We start from the raw sequence: 15,560 nt of genomic DNA on the forward strand, positions 1-15,560 counted from the left end.
GTGTGTGTGTGTGTGTTGTTCTGCAGCTTCTTGTTTACCACGCCGTCATGTTAATGTGTGGGAATCACTTTTTCTCGCCTCTCTTTGGAACTGCTGGCCCACTTCCCTCCCCGGCGCCGTGTCAGTAAACAACAAATAGCAGCGGGGTGCTAATTAGGGGAGGCTACAGAAGGCTAAGACTCGCTAAAATTCCTGATGGCAAATATGCATAAATACCTCCACGCCCAGAATGATGTCCCGGATCGCAGGGCAAACAAGAGACTCGGCTTATTGCCGTTATTAACTTGGTCACCATTTCTCTCTTTTCTGTATCTGTTTGTTTGTTTGTTTGTTTGTTTGTTTTTTGCTGCACTGATGAGGAGACTTTGCAGCGTTTGTGTAGGGCAGGGGTCTCCAAACTTTTTTAGCAATGGGCCACATGATGGAACTGCATCATGTCGGCGGGCCACAGTTCATATAGCGCTAACGTCCCGCGGCCGGATGTGGCCCGCGGGCCGTAGTTTGGGGACCCCTGGTCTAGGGGATCGGTCGCTGGACTTGAAAGAAAACCATTTAATTTCATTGGCTAATACACAGGTGATGGATGCAAAGGACCCTTCAACATGCACAGCTACGACCTCAAAGCTGAGGAACGGTTTCATATTCAACTGCAGAACAGCATAGTTTTTAATCGCTCCACTTCATTAAACAAAAAAACCTAAAACATAAGAAGTAAATTAGTTTGAAAAGAATTTCTGTCTTTTAAACACAAATGTAATGAGCGTATTTTCCTCACGTAAGAAGTACTTGTAGAAAGTACAACTATTTGTGTACAAATGTTGGGAGTAAAAGAAAAGACACCTGGAAAATACCAGCAGTGTGTCAGTGACAGATGCATATTCAGTTGCTGGAGACAGAGAGCAGAAGGCCTGTAAGCATTATGCTGAGGTAATGAGGTGATTATTTGTTATCTTCAGAAAATGTTCTTTATTCTTTCTTATCTCTGCTGCATTGGCTGAAACACTGCGAGAGCCTTTTTACATTCTTTAAACTCGCGTCAGCCTTCAGAATCCTCCCTTTGATGAACCTTTCCCCTTGTGATGATACCCAGGTTTTGTTTTTGTTTTACCTGTCTCACGGCAATGATATCAGTTTGGAAGCTTCTCTGTTGTTGCGCTTCAAAAATAAAAAAATATGATCAATTGTGAGAGAGCAAACGAGCCGGAGCGAAGCTTTCTCGCTAATTTGGCATTTTCAATTCTGCGGCGCCGTCACATTTACGACTCACAACGCAGCCTGGGCTTTGTCTGGAAAACAACACCTGGACACGAGAGAAAGGGAAGCGTGTGAAGCGCAGGCCGCCGTGGCAGCGACGCCACGGCTTTTTAAACCCCGTGTAAGTGATCCGGTGACGCGAACCAGACAAAATAATTAATCACGCGGGCCTGTGAGACGGACGGCCGAGAACAAAGGTTGACAAGGTCTACACGACAACACAGCGCACCCACAACATCCAAGTGACAGGCGACGCAACCTGACACCGCTCGCCGCGGCATCGCAGTCAGACGTTGGGGTCCAAATGGATTTTCAGGTCGTTACAAGAGAGCAAAGCTGGTTGAAATAGATCCAAGTATTTATAATGTATGTGTGTATTTAGCCCCTCCCCCATTCAAAAGTAAAGTTAAGATATTACACTGTTGGAAGCTGCATCTCTTGTGAGAGTAATGACAAACACTTTGGATTGCATGATGAATGGTGCTGTATGCTATAAATAGCAACATTGTAATTGTGGAGGTCTTGGTGAAATGACGCAAGCCCCGTTTTTTGGTATAAACCAATTAATCGGGGCGGTTAGAACACGGTCTGATACACACAGCGGACAGGAGTGACAAAATGTGACAACCTGATAACAGAGCCGCATCATTAAAATGATGAGATTTTATCAGGGTGTTAGCGGGACAGATGAGCGATGATGATGAGACAGGAGGAGCGATTCAATAACGATGGTTTTTAGCGATAGGGTGGAAAGCGCACGCATTGCCGGGGCACTTAGCATAGCGGCGTTAATGGGAATGATAATTAGGAGATACGCTAGATACGACACATGGTATGTGAGACACTAGCCGGTGCTGTGTGTGCACTGTTGTCAGGTCGGACGTGCGTGGTGTCGTGCTCTCCATGTGTTGCCATTACTCATAGAATTGCCCAAAACCTAAAGAAATTGAAATAAAAATTTTGTGAAAAACTTTCATGGAAATCCTGCTAGTCCCACCTGTGTTGGAACCAGCGGTGATCTGAGTTGCTGCCTTTCTGTGATGTCCAACTGTTCTATGTTATTTTTTTTTATTTTCATTAACAGACCATCGTCTGTAAACGTTAAAAAACGGCTGTGAGAGAAAATGCCAGAAGATCAGCGGTTAAATACTCACACTGGCACAAACAACCATGTTCACACCTAAGCAGCCAACTGCATGCAGTCGCTGCCACGCAGTTGACTGATTGGCCATTTGTGTTGCAAAGCAGTTGGGCACATTTTACCTAATAAAGCAGCCACTCAGTGCGCATTCAGGCTCGCGACACGATGAGGCAAGCGTTGCAAGGCTTTCAGCAGCACTCAAGTAAAGTTCACTTCATTATAAAGTTACTCTCCACGTCTGGCTGCAACCAAATGGAAAGAGGGGGAAAAAAAAAAAAAAAAAAAACCTCCTGGAATGTTGCAATACACTTAAACCCCTCCCCCCCCCGACCCCCACCGCCGCCACCACCTCCCCAACACACACCCAGTGACATCTCTCGTGTCCCTCAGCGGCTTCATCGGGTTTCACAAAGTGTCCTTCAGCTTGGCTAACGACATGCGAGCCCACTGGTTTCGCACAGGCCTTGAATTCCAGTCCCCTAGTTAAGAAGTGATACCCGCGACCCGTCACTCAACCCCGACGCCGACCTCCATCTGTCTGGAAACTGAAGGGGGTCTGCAGACTCTCGATGAGGCGCTGGTGTGGCACCTGCCCATCACGTGTTGTAATGAAATCCAGGGGATTTTCCTCGATTTTCTGGGTCGCACCCCCGACGAGTGGGCGGCGTCTCATTAGCTCGTTGCTGTCAGTAGATATTTAGGAGGATTCTATAAACAGGGCTAATAAGAGGGTGGTTTCATTCTTTGAAAATACAACCGTTGACCAAGAAATGAGGGAAAGATTGGCGAAGCATATTAAAATATGTTGAGAAATCACAAAAAAGTGTGACGTGGAGGACGTACATGTCGGAACGCGACGGGAGAGAAGAAGAAAAAAAAAGAGTAAACTCGATATTTTTGTGGCTCTTCTTTCATCCCCAACACTATTCCCAAACCCAATTACAAGCATGGGTACACAGTTGCACTTTAAAGTAGCCAAACCTCCAGCGACAACTTCAAATTCTGCTCGACGACTGAACCAAAAGATCAAATGAACGGCCGCTCCACTTTTTAAATATTCTGCAAAAAAAGGGCCGATGTATTTCTTTTGCGTGGGAGTGTTTGTTTGAAATAAAACACAGCGACATCAAAATGGACTTATTTTCCAAGTTTTTAAACTAATTATTTTAATATATATCTCAGAGGAAATACAACGTTTCCCCCGACAAATAGATACGCATCGATTGGCCAGTGCATTTGCTGAGTTCAGCATTTTAAGGCACTTTCTTTATCCTGAGTATCCTGAGTTGTTGTTCCTGTAGTGAGAAGGTCCGCCACTTTTTCCTCTCACTCTCTCTCTCTCTCTCTCTCATTCACTTTGGTGTAGTTGCTTCAATGTAATTTGGGCTCCCGACTTGACTGGGAAAGTTGGGAATATTCGAGCCCAGCAGGTCGGTCTTCGCTTCCTTTGTTGGTCGTTTCGATGGACGTTTCTAACGATCCCACAGTGTCATCAGGAACACTTCAAGGACGTCGCCAACAGGAGATTGTACATTGCAGACTGCAACTCCTCCCCAGCTGAATGCTGAGATTAATGCGAGTCTGTAATGTTCCGTAGGTGCCGCGTCTGTATTTAGCCTTTCTAAATATATCTCCGCAGGAACGCAACATATGAAATTGCGGTTACACTATTGCACACTGTCGCCATAGATTTTCCCTGCCACCCATCCGCCTCCGCCTCACCCCCTCGTTAACGTCTCCCTCTCGAATTATTTTTTCCTGCGCCATTTTTGGAACTGCGCCGTCTAATTTTCCTCGCCTGCGGCTCCTGGTGTGCAGCGAGCGGCCGTCTGACCATCTTCCCTCTCGCTGCTCCCCCAGGCAAGCCAGCCTCTAGGCAGTAGCTGCAGCTCAGTCACAGTCAGACAGGTCTTCCTCCTGTCAGCAACCTTTACGTTTCACGACGTGTCACCCGTGCTTTTGTCAGATGGTTGTTTTGTTACTTAAATTTTGCAGTGCCATATTTTCAAAGACGTCGGTGTGGACAGTCCAGCACATCTGACAGCGTGTTCGGTAATTAGACTGCGACTGTTTGCATCATCAAATAATCCAACAAAGAAGAAGGTGGATGAGCTGTCCAAGTTTGGGTGTGCAGGCCACCGTAGCTCACTGGCAAGCTCAGGAGGGGGAGAGAGAGAGTGAACAACGCTGCAACCTAAGACGTTGCAGTTTCTTCGGCAAAATCTCCAAAATATCACACACTTGACCTTTAAAGCACAGGTGCTCTGCTAACCTGTGTTGTTTAGCCAGTGGTTGACACTCTGCTGAAGCTGGACTGCTCATTTTTGGAAATGACTCATTGCAATTTTAACACAGTGCAGTGTCTGAGTATGGAGTCCAAAGCTACAGGAAGTGCAGTTTATGGCTGTTAGCAATTGCATGGTGGAAGCAGATGAGGGTCCTCTGGCCCTCGGGGTTCACTTGGTTTTCTTCTGATGGTACAAAGCTCTATGAGTTGCCTTTGGATGTGATTTACAAATACATGTTCGGTAAGAGTAAAAGTGGATTGATTGATTGATTGAAATGTCAGCACTTGCAGCGAATGTTCACAGCAGTGAAAGTAGCTGACTCACTCTTATTGCCAGTTCTCTCTTCAATAACAGGCCCGGCCACACTGTCCAAGTTCCGGAGGCCGTCCTCAACGATTTTTGGTTCAACATTAAAGAGAAACACAAGCAAATGTTTTTCCCCCCATTAGAAACTGGTTAGAATCCAAAACCTTGCAATCTTCACCATCCAGGGGAAATATAACTGCGGCGTGAACTCATTAAATGCTGTTTCATAATGATATAATTCCGAACAAACTACTTCATCTGATGAATCATCCGAGTTCACCGGAGACTCTCCGTTCATCCCGGAAGCCGCTGGGCATGAGGGAAGCATGACAACATAAATGACGAGGACGCATGTACACTTGGCAGTACGTAATGTTAGCTGATGTCTCATTATCCAACCCTGTAATAGCGCAACCTGCACTCTTCTCGACTCGCATCAACACTTTCTGACACGATTACTGCGTGTCTGAATGAGTTCATTACCCAGATGTGTTCATGAGAAGGTTTGATTCTTTCAGTATCACAGCGTTGCTAACACCACCAACCTCCGCGCTCACGGCCACCCAGCCAGGCCCTTGATATTACTGACGAGATTCTTTTTCCTCTCCAGACTTGGTTCAGCTTGGGTTTACTTCCATAAGCTCTGGTTAAAAGTGGTGAGTCAAACAGAGGTTTGGAGGAGATTTAGAATCCCTGTAAAATGAAAGAAGGCGTTCGTGTTCATGTGCGTGTGCATGTGCGTGTTGCGCGCATCCACATACGTGCGAAGAATCAATCCTGACCGTTTAATCTGTCCAAGGGTAACGGAGAGAAAGACCAAATGCACGGCTGAAATGTCTTCCGTTGGATTAGCCAGACAGAAGACCTTTAGTCCCTGTGTAATAAGAGTGGTGCAGAGCAAGCCTTCACACTGACACATTTCCAATAGGGAGTCCAGCAAATGATCATTAAAAAAAAAAAAAAGGCAGAATCTAATTTTAAAAATGAATCAATTAAAATAAATTTCCATTGTAATGTTTTAATGTGTGATCTTTCTTTTAAAATCTAGAATAAAATGCATCATCGGGTAAAAAAATAAAATGAAAATAAAGGTGGAGGAATACCTACCACTCCAAAACAAGTGAGAAGGGACCACATCAGCATAACATTTGAATATGATTAATTATTACGATTATGTAACAAAGACAACTTTGTCGACTCTTGTATTGTTTATCTATAGGAGTGAAATTGTACATGGTTTGCAGACGGGCATGGCAACAAACAGCACAAAGCGCTTTTGATAAAAATGCACTTTATGATTGATTGATTGATTTATCAAAATGCTGCCTATAAATAGCTACAGGCTAATGGAGCATTTGCTTTCAATGGATTGACGGTGCGTAGCGCCACACGGAAGGAAAGAAAGCGCCAGACGGCAAACTACAGTAAAACTACAGTCAATGTGAATCTGAATGTACATGGAAAAATATACTGTAGCAACGAGTGGAGTGAATGCAGAGGCACAACGGAAAGTGTGTAAGTGTGTGTAGGTTTGTGTTGCCATGGGGAGTGCACAGCCTCATCCTTCGCTCATGTTTCTTCTATATATATGTAAAATCAAGAAATATTTAAGCACATAACTGAATGACTGTATGTGTTTAACAAGAGCACTAATTTATTTATCCCCCCCCCCCACCCCCGATGGGAACATTTTAAAACATTTTCTTGACATTTTAAAAACAGGAATATGAAGGAGACCCTCCATGAGTGAGGAGGAAAAGACAACAACATTCACAAGACACAGATTTTTTTTTTTCCATGTCTTTCTTCCAAGCATGTGTCTTCTGCAGGATGGTGTTCTGGAACCTGCATTTAACTTGATGGACAACTATCTCAGCCTCTGTGATTACGTGATTCATCCAGTAAACATGGATGTCTTCAGAGCCAGCAGGCTGCCTAATCACTATGCAGTAGATCGCCCCGTCAATTACCGCCACACAAAGTGACTTTCACGACCTGTTGGGCGCAACATGTAGCCTGCTAAGTAGGAATTATTCAGGCTGCATGTTCAAGAGGCTTATCAGAGGTGCAACCTTTGGCAGCTGCAATGATAGACTGACAGTGTGGGTGAACCTTGGAGGAGAAAGCTGCATGCACACAACCTTTGCAACGAATAGTGTGCACATGCAAGTAGATTTTTTTTTTTCTTTTTCTGTGCTTCAGTTGCATGTAACAGCTCAAGAGATGTGGAATAGCTGGTCATTAAAAAAAGCTGCAGGCTGCTGAAAAAAATGGTAACCACTGGTTTGATTTTGGAGCATAAATCGTAGTACTTAACACGGTCACTTCACACTTTGCCTCATTTTCATCGAAAAGGTTTTTTTTTTTGGAAGAGTTGAAAATGCTCTTCACCCAGAAAGAATTGATCCAACAGTCCAAAAGTAGTAGAGTCCTTTTGGCAACAATCAGCAGAAAACAAATGCATGCTCGCCAAACCATGACATAGTGGATTTACATACTTTTCAATGTGTCAAGACATATCTGTGTCAGTGATTTCTCCAGGATTATCGCTCCTCCAAACAAAAAGCTTTGTCATGCAAAATAGACAAAGAAGGGGGCATACAAGTCACCCATGCATGTGTAGTTGTAGGCTAACATCCAGGACAGTCAATTTACGTACTTTGTGTCACGACATGCTTGTGTCAATGATTTCTTCTCATAAGACTGGAAAACAAATGCATGCTTGCCCAACGTGGGGCTCGAACCCACGACCCTGAGATTAAGAGTCTCATGCTCTACCGACTGAGCTAGCCGGGCCTATACACCTGTGTGTAGGCCTGGCATTACAGCTGTATAGCTACAGCTACATCAAGATAGACGGTCTGTTAAAAGATGTGTCAGGAGTGGGATTTGAACCCACGCCTCCAAATGGAGACCAGAAACCCCAGTGTGGAGGAAAGTTTATCACTTAAGTCTGGCGCCTTAGACCCCTCGGCCATCCTGACTCTGCAAGTGGATTAAATAGCCCCTCCAAACAAAAAGCTTTGTCATGCAAAATAGACATAGAAGGGGGCATACAAGTCACCCATGCATGTGTAATTGTAGGGTCACATCCAGGACAGTCAATTTACATACTATGTGTCACGACATGCTTGTGTCAATGATTTCTTCTCATAAGACTGGAAAACAAATGCATGCTCGCCCAACGTGGGGCTCGAACCCACGACCCTGAGATTAAGAGTCTCATGCTCTACCGACTGAGCTAGCCGGGCCTATACACCTGTGTGTAGGCCTGGCATTCTACATACTATTACAGCTGTATAGCTACATCAAGATAGACGGTCTGTTAAAAGTTGTGTCAGGAGTGGGATTTGAACCCACGCCTCCATGCGGAGACCAGAAACCCCAGGGTGGAGGAAAGTTTATCACTTGAGTCTGGCGCCTTAGACCCCTCGGCCATCCTGACTCTGCAATGGGATCTAATAGCCCCTCCAAACAAAAGGCTTTGTCATGCAAAATAGAGGAAAACAAAGCAAACATGCATGTGTAGTTGTAGGGTCACAACCATGACATAGTGGATTTACATACTTTTCAATGTGTCAAGACATATCTGTGTCAATGATTTCTTCTCATAAGACTGGAAAACAAATGCATGCTCGCCCAACGTGGGGCTCGAACCCACGACCCTGAGATTAAGAGCCTCATGCTCTACCGACTGAGCTAGCCGGGCCTATACACCTGTGTGTAGGCCTGGCATTACAGCTGTATAGCTACAGCTACATCAAGATAGACGGTCTGTTAAAAGATGTGTCAGGAGTGGGATTTGAACCCACGCCTCCAAATGGAGACCAGAAACCCCAGTGTGGAGGAAAGTTTATCACTTAAGTCTGGCGCCTTAGACCCCTCGGCCATCCTGACTCTGCAAGTGGATTAAATAGCCCCTCCAAACAAAAAGCTTTGTCATGCAAAATAGACATAGAAGGGGGCATACAAGTCACCCATGCATGTGTAATTGTAGGGTCACATCCAGGGCAGTCAATTTACATACTATGTGTCACGACATGCTTGTGTCAATGATTTCTTCTCATAAGACTGGAAAACAAATGCATGCTCGCCCAACGTGGGGCTCGAACCCACGACCCTGAGATTAAGAGTCTCATGCTCTACCGACTGAGCTAGCCGGGCCTATACACCTGTGTGTAGGCCTGGCATTCTACATACTATTACAGCTGTATAGCTACATCAAGATAGACGGTCTGTTAAAAGTTGTGTCAGGAGTGGGATTTGAACCCACGCCTCCATGCGGAGACCAGAAACCCCAGGGTGGAGGAAAGTTTATCACTTGAGTCTGGCGCCTTAGACCCCTCGGCCATCCTGACTCTGCAATGGGATCTAATAGCCCCTCCAAACAAAAGGCTTTGTCATGCAAAATAGAGGAAAACAAAGCAAACATGCATGTGTAGTTGTAGGGTCACAACCATGACATAGTGGATTTACATACTTTTCAATGTGTCAAGACATATCTGTGTCAATGATTTCTTCTCATAAGACTGGAAAACAAATGCATGCTCGCCCAACGTGGGGCTCGAACCCACGACCCTGAGATTAAGAGTCTCATGCTCTACCGACTGAGCTAGCCGGGCCTATACACCTGTGTGTAGGCCTGGCATTACAGCTGTATAGCTACAGCTACATCAAGATAGACGGTCTGTTAAAAGATGTGTCAGGAGTGGGATTTGAACCCACGCCTACAAATGGAGACCAGAAACCCCAGTGTGGAGGAAAGTTTATCACTTAAGTCTGGCGCCTTAGACCCCTCGGCCATCCTGACTCTGCAAGTGGATTAAATAGCCCCTCCAAACAAAAAGCTTTGTCATGCAAAATAGACATAGAAGGGGGCATACAAGTCACCCATGCATGTGTAATTGTAGGGTCACATCCAGGACAGTCAATTTACATACTATGTGTCACGACATGCTTGTGTCAATGATTTCTTCTCATAAGACTGGAAAACAAATGCATGCTCGCCCAACGTGGGGCTCGAACCCACGACCCTGAGATTAAGAGTCTCATGCTCTACCGACTGAGCTAGCCGGGCCTATACACCTGTGTGTAGGCCTGGCATTACAGCTGTATAGCTACAGCTACATCAAGATCGACGGTCTGTTAAAAGTTGTGTCAGGAGTGGGATTTGAACCCACGCCTCCATGCGGAGACCAGAAACCCCAGGGTGGAGGAAAGTTTATCACTTGAGTCTGGCGCCTTAGACCCCTCGGCCATCCTGACTCTGCAATGGGATCTAATAGCCCCTCCAAACAAAAGGCTTTGTCATGCAAAATAGAGGAAAACAAAGCAAACATGCATGTGTAGTTGTAGGGTCACAACCATGACATAGTGGATTTACATACTTTTCAATGTGTCAAGACATATCTGTGTCAATGATTTCTTCTCATAAGACTGGAAAACCAATGCATGCTCGCCCAACGTGGGGCTCGAACCCACGACCCTGAGATTAAGAGTCTCATGCTCTACCGACTGAGCTAGCCGGGCCTATACACCTGTGTGTAGGCCTGGCATTCTACATACTATTACAGCTGTATAGCTACATCAAGATAGACGGTCTGTTAAAAGTTGTGTCAGGAGTGGGATTTGAACCCACGCCTCCATGCGGAGACCAGAAACCCCAGGGTGGAGGAAAGTTTATCACTTGAGTCTGGCGCCTTAGACCCCTCGGCCATCCTGACTCTGCAATGGGATCTAATAGCCCCTCCAAACAAAAGGCTTTGTCATGCAAAATAGAGGAAAACAAAGCAAACATGCATGTGTAGTTGTAGGGTCACAACCATGACATAGTGGATTTACATACTTTTCAATGTGTCAAGACATATCTGTGTCAATGATTTCTTCTCATAAGACTGGAAAACAAATGCATGCTCGCCCAACGTGGGGCTCGAACCCACGACCCTGAGATTAAGAGTCTCATGCTCTACCGACTGAGCTAGCCGGGCCTATACACCTGTGTGTAGGCCTGGCATTACAGCTGTATAGCTACAGCTACATCAAGATAGACGGTCTGTTAAAAGATGTGTCAGGAGTGGGATTTGAACCCACGCCTCCAAATGGAGACCAGAAACCCCAGTGTGGAGGAAAGTTTATCACTTAAGTCTGGCGCCTTAGACCCCTCGGCCATCCTGACTCTGCAAGTGGATTAAATAGCCCCTCCAAACAAAAAGCTTTGTCATGCAAAATAGACATAGAAGGGGGCATACAAGTCACCCATGCATGTGTAATTGTAGGGTCACATCCAGGACAGTCAATTTACATACTATGTGTCACGACATGCTTGTGTCAATGATTTCTTCTCATAAGACTGGAAAACAAATGCATGCTCGCCCAACGTGGGGCTCGAACCCACGACCCTGAGATTAAGAGTCTCATGCTCTACCGACTGAGCTAGCCGGGCCTATACACCTGTGTGTAGGCCTGGCATTACAGCTGTATAGCTACAGCTACATCAAGATAGCCGGTCTGTTAAAAGTTGTGTCAGGAGTGGGATTTGAACCCACGCCTCCATGCGGAGACCAGAAACCCCAGGGTGGAGGAAAGTTTATCACTTGAGTCTGGCGCCTTAGACCCCTCGGCCATCCTGACTCTGCAATGGGATCTAATAGCCCCTCCAAACAAAAGGCTTTGTCATGCAAAATAGAGGAAAACAAAGCAAACATGCATGTGTAGTTGTAGGGTCACAACCATGACATAGTGGATTTACATACTTTTCAATGTGTCAAGACATATCTGTGTCAATGATTTCTTCTCATAAGACTGGAAAACAAATGCATGCTCGCCCAACGTGGGGCTCGAACCCACGACCCTGAGATTAAGAGTCTCATGCTCTACCGACTGAGCTAGCCGGGCCTATACACCTGTGTGTAGGCCTGGCATTACAGCTGTATAGCTACAGCTACATCAAGATAGACGGTCTGTTAAAAGATGTGTCAGGAGTGGGATTTGAACCCACGCCTCCAAATGGAGACCAGAAACCCCAGTGTGGAGGAAAGTTTATCACTTAAGTCTGGCGCCTTAGACCCCTCGGCCATCCTGACTCTGCAAGTGGATTAAATAGCCCCTCCAAACAAAAAGCTTTGTCATGCAAAATAGACATAGAAGGGGGCATACAAGTCACCCATGCATGTGTAATTGTAGGGTCACATCCAGGACAGTCAATTTACATACTATGTGTCACGACATGCTTGTGTCAATGATTTCTTCTCATAAGACTGGAAAACAAATGCATGCTCGCCCAACGTGGGGCTCGAACCCACGACCCTGAGATTAAGAGTCTCATGCTCTACCGACTGAGCTAGCCGGGCCTATACACCTGTGTGTAGGCCTGGCATTCTACATACTATTACAGCTGTATAGCTACATCAAGATAGCCGGTCTGTTAAAAGTTGTGTCAGGAGTGGGATTTGAACCCACGCCTCCATGCGGAGACCAGAAACCCCAGGGTGGAGGAAAGTTTATCACTTGAGTCTGGCGCCTTAGACCCCTCGGCCATCCTGATTCTGCAATGGGATCTAATAGCCCCTCCAAACAAAAGGCTTTGTCATGCAAAATAGAGGAAAACAAAGCAAACATGCATGTGTAGTTGAAGGGTCACAACCATGACATAGTGGATTTACATACTTTTCAATGTGTCAAGACATATCTGTGTCAATGATTTCTTCTCATAAGACTGGAAAACAAATGCATGCTCGCCCAACGTGGGGCTCGAACCCACGACCCTGAGATTAAGAGTCTCATGCTCTACCGACTGAGCTAGCCGGGCCTATACAACTGCGCAAGTGTTTGTATCAGGAATTCCACATGCTGTTACAAGTTTCCGGCTACATCAAGACTGACGGTCTGTTAAAAGATGTGTCAGGAGTGGGATTTGAACCCACGCCTCCAAATGGAGACCAGAAACCCCAGGGTGGAGGAAAGTTTATCACTTAAGTCTGGCGCCTTAGACCCCTCAGCCATCCTGACTCTGCAAGTGGATTAAATAGCCCCTCCAAACAAAAAGCTTTGTCATGCAAAATAGACATAGAAGGGGGCATACAAGTCACCCATGCATGTGTAATTGTAGGGTCACATCCAGGACAGTCAATTTACATACTATGTGTCACGACGTGCTTGTGTCAATGATTTCTTCTCATAAGACTGGAAAACAAATGCATGCTCGCCCAACGTGGGGCTCGAACCCACGACCCTGAGATTAAGAGTCTCATGCTCTACCGACTGAGCTAGCCGGGCCTATACACCTGTGTGTAGGCCTGGCATTCTACATACTATTACAGCTGTATAGCTACATCAAGATAGACGGTCTGTTAAAAGTTGTGTCAGGAGTGGGATTTGAACCCACGCCTCCATGCGGAGACCAGAAACCCCAGGGTGGAGGAAAGTTTATCACTTGAGTCTGGCGCCTTAGACCCCTCGGCCATCCTGACTCTGCAATGGGATCTAATAGCCCCTCCAAACAAAAGGCTTTGTCATGCAAAATAGAGGAAAACAAAGCAAACATGCATGTGTAGTTGTAGGGTCACAACCATGACATAGTGGATTTACATACTTTTCAATGTGTCAAGACATATCTGTGTCAATGATTTCTTCTCATAAGACTGGAAAACAAATAAACGCTCGCCCAACGTGGGGCTCGAACCCACGACCCTGAGATTAAGAGTCTCATGCTCTACCGACTGAGCTAGCCGGGCCTATACACCTGTGTGTAGGCCTGGCATTACAGCTGTATAGCTACAGCTACATCAAGATAGACGGTCTGTTAAAAGTTGTGTCAGGAGTGGGATTTGAACCCACGCCTCCATGCGGAGACCAGAAACCCCAGGGTGGAGGAAAGTTTATCACTTGAGTCTGGCGCCTTAGACCCCTCGGCCATCCTGACTCTGCAATGGGATCTAATAGCCCCTCCAAACAAAAGGCTTTGTCATGCAAAATAGAGGAAAACAAAGCAAACATGCATGTGTAGTTGTAGGGTCACAACCATGACATAGTGGATTTACATACTTTTCAATGTGTCAAGACATATCTGTGTCAATGATTTCTTCTCATAAGACTGGAAAACAAATGCATGCTCGCCCAACGTGGGGCTCGAACCCACGACCCTGAGATTAAGAGTCTCATGCTCTACCGACTGAGCTAGCCGGGCCTATACACCTGTGTGTAGGCCTGGCATTACAGCTGTATAGCTACAGCTACATCAAGATAGACGGTCTGTTAAAAGATGTGTCAGGAGTGGGATTTGAACCCACGCCTCCAAATGGAGACCAGAAACCCCAGTGTGGAGGAAAGTTTATCACTTAAGTCTGGCGCCTTAGACCCCTCGGCCATCCTGACTCTGCAACTGGATTAAATAGCCCCTCCAAACAAAAAGCTTTGTCATGCAAAATAGACAAAGAAGGGGGCATACAAGTCACCCATGCATGTGTAATTGTAGGGTCACATCCAGGACAGTCAATTTACATACTTTGTGTCACGACATGCTTGTGTCAATGATTTCTTCTCATAAGACTGGAAAACAAATGCATGCTCGCCCAACGTGGGGCTCGAACCCACGACCCTGAGATTAAGAGTCTCATGCTCTACCGACTGAGCTAGCCGGGCCTATACACCTGTGTGTAGGCCTGGCATTCTACATACTATTACAGCTGTATAGCTACAGCTACATCAAGACTGACGGTCTGTTAAAAGATGTGTCAGGAGTGGGATTTGAACCCACGCCTCCATGCGGAGACCAGAAACCCCAGTGTGGAGGAAAGTTTATCACTTGAGTCTGGCGCCTTAGACCCCTCGGCCATCCTGACTCTGCAATGGGATCTAATAGCCCCTCCAAACAAAAGGCTTTGTCATGCAAAATAGAGGAAAACAAAGCAAACATGCATGTGTAGTTGTAGGGTCACAACCATGACATAGTGGATTTAAATACTTTTCAATGTGTCAAGCCATATCTGTGTCAATGATTTCTTCTCATAAGACTGGAAAACAAATGCATGCTCGCCCAACGTGGGGCTCGAACCCACGACCCTGAGATTAAGAGTCTCATGCTCTACCGACTGAGCTAGCCGGGCCTATACACCTGTGTGTAGGCCTGGCATTCTACATACTATTACAGCTGTATAGCTACATCAAGATAGACGGTCTGTTAAAAGTTGTGTCAGGAGTGGGATTTGAACCCATGCCTCCATGCGGAGACCAGAAACCCCAGGGTGGAGGAAAGTTTATCACTTGAGTCTGGCGCCTTAGACCCCTCGGCCATCCTGACTCTGCAATGGGATCTAATAGCCCCTCCAAACAAAAGGCTTTGTCATGCAAAATAGAGGAAAACAAAGCAAACATGCATGTGTAGTTGTAGGGTCACAACCATGACATAGTGGATTTACATACTTTTCAATGTGTCAAGACATATCTGTGTCAATGATTTCTTCTCATAAGACTGGAAAACCAATGCATGCTCGCCCAACGTGGGGCTCGAACCCACGACCCTGAGATTAAGAGTCTCATGCTCTACCGACTGAGCTAGCCGGGCCTATACAACT

The 15,560-nt window shown here is 45.9% G+C and overlaps 35 non-coding genes across 35 annotated transcripts; all 35 read right to left on the minus strand.

The window, feature by feature from the left end:
• Positions 1 to 7,712: 7,712 nt before the first annotated feature.
• On the minus strand, positions 7,713 to 7,785 carry trnak-cuu (transfer RNA lysine (anticodon CUU)). The gene has a single exon. It is a non-coding gene; the product is annotated as a tRNA-Lys (tRNA).
• A 78-nt stretch (positions 7,786 to 7,863) lies between these two features.
• trnal-uaa (transfer RNA leucine (anticodon UAA)) lies at positions 7,864 to 7,973 on the minus strand. Its single transcript has 2 exons — positions 7,936 to 7,973; positions 7,864 to 7,909 (listed from the first exon to the last, which is right to left on the minus strand). It is a non-coding gene; the product is annotated as a tRNA-Leu (tRNA).
• Positions 7,974 to 8,167: 194 nt separating this feature from the next.
• Positions 8,168 to 8,240, minus strand: trnak-cuu (transfer RNA lysine (anticodon CUU)). Its single transcript has one exon. It is a non-coding gene; the product is annotated as a tRNA-Lys (tRNA).
• An 84-nt stretch (positions 8,241 to 8,324) lies between these two features.
• trnal-caa (transfer RNA leucine (anticodon CAA)) lies at positions 8,325 to 8,434 on the minus strand. Its single transcript has 2 exons — positions 8,397 to 8,434; positions 8,325 to 8,370 (listed from the first exon to the last, which is right to left on the minus strand). It is a non-coding gene; the product is annotated as a tRNA-Leu (tRNA).
• A 191-nt stretch (positions 8,435 to 8,625) lies between these two features.
• On the minus strand, positions 8,626 to 8,698 carry trnak-cuu (transfer RNA lysine (anticodon CUU)). Its single transcript has one exon. It is a non-coding gene; the product is annotated as a tRNA-Lys (tRNA).
• Positions 8,699 to 8,776: 78 nt separating this feature from the next.
• On the minus strand, positions 8,777 to 8,886 carry trnal-uaa (transfer RNA leucine (anticodon UAA)). Its single transcript has 2 exons — positions 8,849 to 8,886; positions 8,777 to 8,822 (listed from the first exon to the last, which is right to left on the minus strand). It is a non-coding gene; the product is annotated as a tRNA-Leu (tRNA).
• A 194-nt stretch (positions 8,887 to 9,080) lies between these two features.
• trnak-cuu (transfer RNA lysine (anticodon CUU)) lies at positions 9,081 to 9,153 on the minus strand. The gene has a single exon. It is a non-coding gene; the product is annotated as a tRNA-Lys (tRNA).
• Positions 9,154 to 9,237: 84 nt separating this feature from the next.
• trnal-caa (transfer RNA leucine (anticodon CAA)) lies at positions 9,238 to 9,347 on the minus strand. The gene is made up of 2 exons: positions 9,310 to 9,347; positions 9,238 to 9,283 (listed from the first exon to the last, which is right to left on the minus strand). It is a non-coding gene; the product is annotated as a tRNA-Leu (tRNA).
• A 191-nt stretch (positions 9,348 to 9,538) lies between these two features.
• Positions 9,539 to 9,611, minus strand: trnak-cuu (transfer RNA lysine (anticodon CUU)). Its single transcript has one exon. It is a non-coding gene; the product is annotated as a tRNA-Lys (tRNA).
• Positions 9,612 to 9,689: 78 nt separating this feature from the next.
• Positions 9,690 to 9,799, minus strand: trnal-uaa (transfer RNA leucine (anticodon UAA)). The gene is made up of 2 exons: positions 9,762 to 9,799; positions 9,690 to 9,735 (listed from the first exon to the last, which is right to left on the minus strand). It is a non-coding gene; the product is annotated as a tRNA-Leu (tRNA).
• A 194-nt stretch (positions 9,800 to 9,993) lies between these two features.
• Positions 9,994 to 10,066, minus strand: trnak-cuu (transfer RNA lysine (anticodon CUU)). The gene has a single exon. It is a non-coding gene; the product is annotated as a tRNA-Lys (tRNA).
• Positions 10,067 to 10,144: 78 nt separating this feature from the next.
• Positions 10,145 to 10,254, minus strand: trnal-caa (transfer RNA leucine (anticodon CAA)). The gene is made up of 2 exons: positions 10,217 to 10,254; positions 10,145 to 10,190 (listed from the first exon to the last, which is right to left on the minus strand). It is a non-coding gene; the product is annotated as a tRNA-Leu (tRNA).
• Positions 10,255 to 10,445: 191 nt separating this feature from the next.
• trnak-cuu (transfer RNA lysine (anticodon CUU)) lies at positions 10,446 to 10,518 on the minus strand. Its single transcript has one exon. It is a non-coding gene; the product is annotated as a tRNA-Lys (tRNA).
• Positions 10,519 to 10,602: 84 nt separating this feature from the next.
• Positions 10,603 to 10,712, minus strand: trnal-caa (transfer RNA leucine (anticodon CAA)). The gene is made up of 2 exons: positions 10,675 to 10,712; positions 10,603 to 10,648 (listed from the first exon to the last, which is right to left on the minus strand). It is a non-coding gene; the product is annotated as a tRNA-Leu (tRNA).
• A 191-nt stretch (positions 10,713 to 10,903) lies between these two features.
• Positions 10,904 to 10,976, minus strand: trnak-cuu (transfer RNA lysine (anticodon CUU)). Its single transcript has one exon. It is a non-coding gene; the product is annotated as a tRNA-Lys (tRNA).
• A 78-nt stretch (positions 10,977 to 11,054) lies between these two features.
• On the minus strand, positions 11,055 to 11,164 carry trnal-uaa (transfer RNA leucine (anticodon UAA)). The gene is made up of 2 exons: positions 11,127 to 11,164; positions 11,055 to 11,100 (listed from the first exon to the last, which is right to left on the minus strand). It is a non-coding gene; the product is annotated as a tRNA-Leu (tRNA).
• Positions 11,165 to 11,358: 194 nt separating this feature from the next.
• On the minus strand, positions 11,359 to 11,431 carry trnak-cuu (transfer RNA lysine (anticodon CUU)). Its single transcript has one exon. It is a non-coding gene; the product is annotated as a tRNA-Lys (tRNA).
• Positions 11,432 to 11,509: 78 nt separating this feature from the next.
• On the minus strand, positions 11,510 to 11,619 carry trnal-caa (transfer RNA leucine (anticodon CAA)). Its single transcript has 2 exons — positions 11,582 to 11,619; positions 11,510 to 11,555 (listed from the first exon to the last, which is right to left on the minus strand). It is a non-coding gene; the product is annotated as a tRNA-Leu (tRNA).
• A 191-nt stretch (positions 11,620 to 11,810) lies between these two features.
• On the minus strand, positions 11,811 to 11,883 carry trnak-cuu (transfer RNA lysine (anticodon CUU)). The gene has a single exon. It is a non-coding gene; the product is annotated as a tRNA-Lys (tRNA).
• Positions 11,884 to 11,961: 78 nt separating this feature from the next.
• Positions 11,962 to 12,071, minus strand: trnal-uaa (transfer RNA leucine (anticodon UAA)). Its single transcript has 2 exons — positions 12,034 to 12,071; positions 11,962 to 12,007 (listed from the first exon to the last, which is right to left on the minus strand). It is a non-coding gene; the product is annotated as a tRNA-Leu (tRNA).
• A 194-nt stretch (positions 12,072 to 12,265) lies between these two features.
• On the minus strand, positions 12,266 to 12,338 carry trnak-cuu (transfer RNA lysine (anticodon CUU)). The gene has a single exon. It is a non-coding gene; the product is annotated as a tRNA-Lys (tRNA).
• An 84-nt stretch (positions 12,339 to 12,422) lies between these two features.
• On the minus strand, positions 12,423 to 12,532 carry trnal-caa (transfer RNA leucine (anticodon CAA)). Its single transcript has 2 exons — positions 12,495 to 12,532; positions 12,423 to 12,468 (listed from the first exon to the last, which is right to left on the minus strand). It is a non-coding gene; the product is annotated as a tRNA-Leu (tRNA).
• A 191-nt stretch (positions 12,533 to 12,723) lies between these two features.
• trnak-cuu (transfer RNA lysine (anticodon CUU)) lies at positions 12,724 to 12,796 on the minus strand. Its single transcript has one exon. It is a non-coding gene; the product is annotated as a tRNA-Lys (tRNA).
• A 90-nt stretch (positions 12,797 to 12,886) lies between these two features.
• Positions 12,887 to 12,996, minus strand: trnal-uaa (transfer RNA leucine (anticodon UAA)). The gene is made up of 2 exons: positions 12,959 to 12,996; positions 12,887 to 12,932 (listed from the first exon to the last, which is right to left on the minus strand). It is a non-coding gene; the product is annotated as a tRNA-Leu (tRNA).
• Positions 12,997 to 13,190: 194 nt separating this feature from the next.
• trnak-cuu (transfer RNA lysine (anticodon CUU)) lies at positions 13,191 to 13,263 on the minus strand. The gene has a single exon. It is a non-coding gene; the product is annotated as a tRNA-Lys (tRNA).
• An 84-nt stretch (positions 13,264 to 13,347) lies between these two features.
• Positions 13,348 to 13,457, minus strand: trnal-caa (transfer RNA leucine (anticodon CAA)). Its single transcript has 2 exons — positions 13,420 to 13,457; positions 13,348 to 13,393 (listed from the first exon to the last, which is right to left on the minus strand). It is a non-coding gene; the product is annotated as a tRNA-Leu (tRNA).
• A 191-nt stretch (positions 13,458 to 13,648) lies between these two features.
• trnak-cuu (transfer RNA lysine (anticodon CUU)) lies at positions 13,649 to 13,721 on the minus strand. Its single transcript has one exon. It is a non-coding gene; the product is annotated as a tRNA-Lys (tRNA).
• A 78-nt stretch (positions 13,722 to 13,799) lies between these two features.
• trnal-caa (transfer RNA leucine (anticodon CAA)) lies at positions 13,800 to 13,909 on the minus strand. Its single transcript has 2 exons — positions 13,872 to 13,909; positions 13,800 to 13,845 (listed from the first exon to the last, which is right to left on the minus strand). It is a non-coding gene; the product is annotated as a tRNA-Leu (tRNA).
• Positions 13,910 to 14,100: 191 nt separating this feature from the next.
• Positions 14,101 to 14,173, minus strand: trnak-cuu (transfer RNA lysine (anticodon CUU)). Its single transcript has one exon. It is a non-coding gene; the product is annotated as a tRNA-Lys (tRNA).
• Positions 14,174 to 14,251: 78 nt separating this feature from the next.
• On the minus strand, positions 14,252 to 14,361 carry trnal-uaa (transfer RNA leucine (anticodon UAA)). The gene is made up of 2 exons: positions 14,324 to 14,361; positions 14,252 to 14,297 (listed from the first exon to the last, which is right to left on the minus strand). It is a non-coding gene; the product is annotated as a tRNA-Leu (tRNA).
• Positions 14,362 to 14,555: 194 nt separating this feature from the next.
• trnak-cuu (transfer RNA lysine (anticodon CUU)) lies at positions 14,556 to 14,628 on the minus strand. Its single transcript has one exon. It is a non-coding gene; the product is annotated as a tRNA-Lys (tRNA).
• Positions 14,629 to 14,718: 90 nt separating this feature from the next.
• trnal-caa (transfer RNA leucine (anticodon CAA)) lies at positions 14,719 to 14,828 on the minus strand. The gene is made up of 2 exons: positions 14,791 to 14,828; positions 14,719 to 14,764 (listed from the first exon to the last, which is right to left on the minus strand). It is a non-coding gene; the product is annotated as a tRNA-Leu (tRNA).
• Positions 14,829 to 15,019: 191 nt separating this feature from the next.
• On the minus strand, positions 15,020 to 15,092 carry trnak-cuu (transfer RNA lysine (anticodon CUU)). Its single transcript has one exon. It is a non-coding gene; the product is annotated as a tRNA-Lys (tRNA).
• Positions 15,093 to 15,176: 84 nt separating this feature from the next.
• On the minus strand, positions 15,177 to 15,286 carry trnal-caa (transfer RNA leucine (anticodon CAA)). The gene is made up of 2 exons: positions 15,249 to 15,286; positions 15,177 to 15,222 (listed from the first exon to the last, which is right to left on the minus strand). It is a non-coding gene; the product is annotated as a tRNA-Leu (tRNA).
• Positions 15,287 to 15,477: 191 nt separating this feature from the next.
• Positions 15,478 to 15,550, minus strand: trnak-cuu (transfer RNA lysine (anticodon CUU)). The gene has a single exon. It is a non-coding gene; the product is annotated as a tRNA-Lys (tRNA).
• Positions 15,551 to 15,560: the final 10 nt, after the last annotated feature.

Source organism: Nelusetta ayraudi, unplaced genomic scaffold, assembly GCF_046127955.1.
Source record: "Nelusetta ayraudi isolate G7.1 ecotype Tasmania unplaced genomic scaffold, CSIRO-AGI_Nayr_v1 ptg000097l, whole genome shotgun sequence".
In the NCBI taxonomy this organism is placed as follows: domain Eukaryota; kingdom Metazoa; phylum Chordata; class Actinopteri; order Tetraodontiformes; family Monacanthidae; genus Nelusetta; species Nelusetta ayraudi.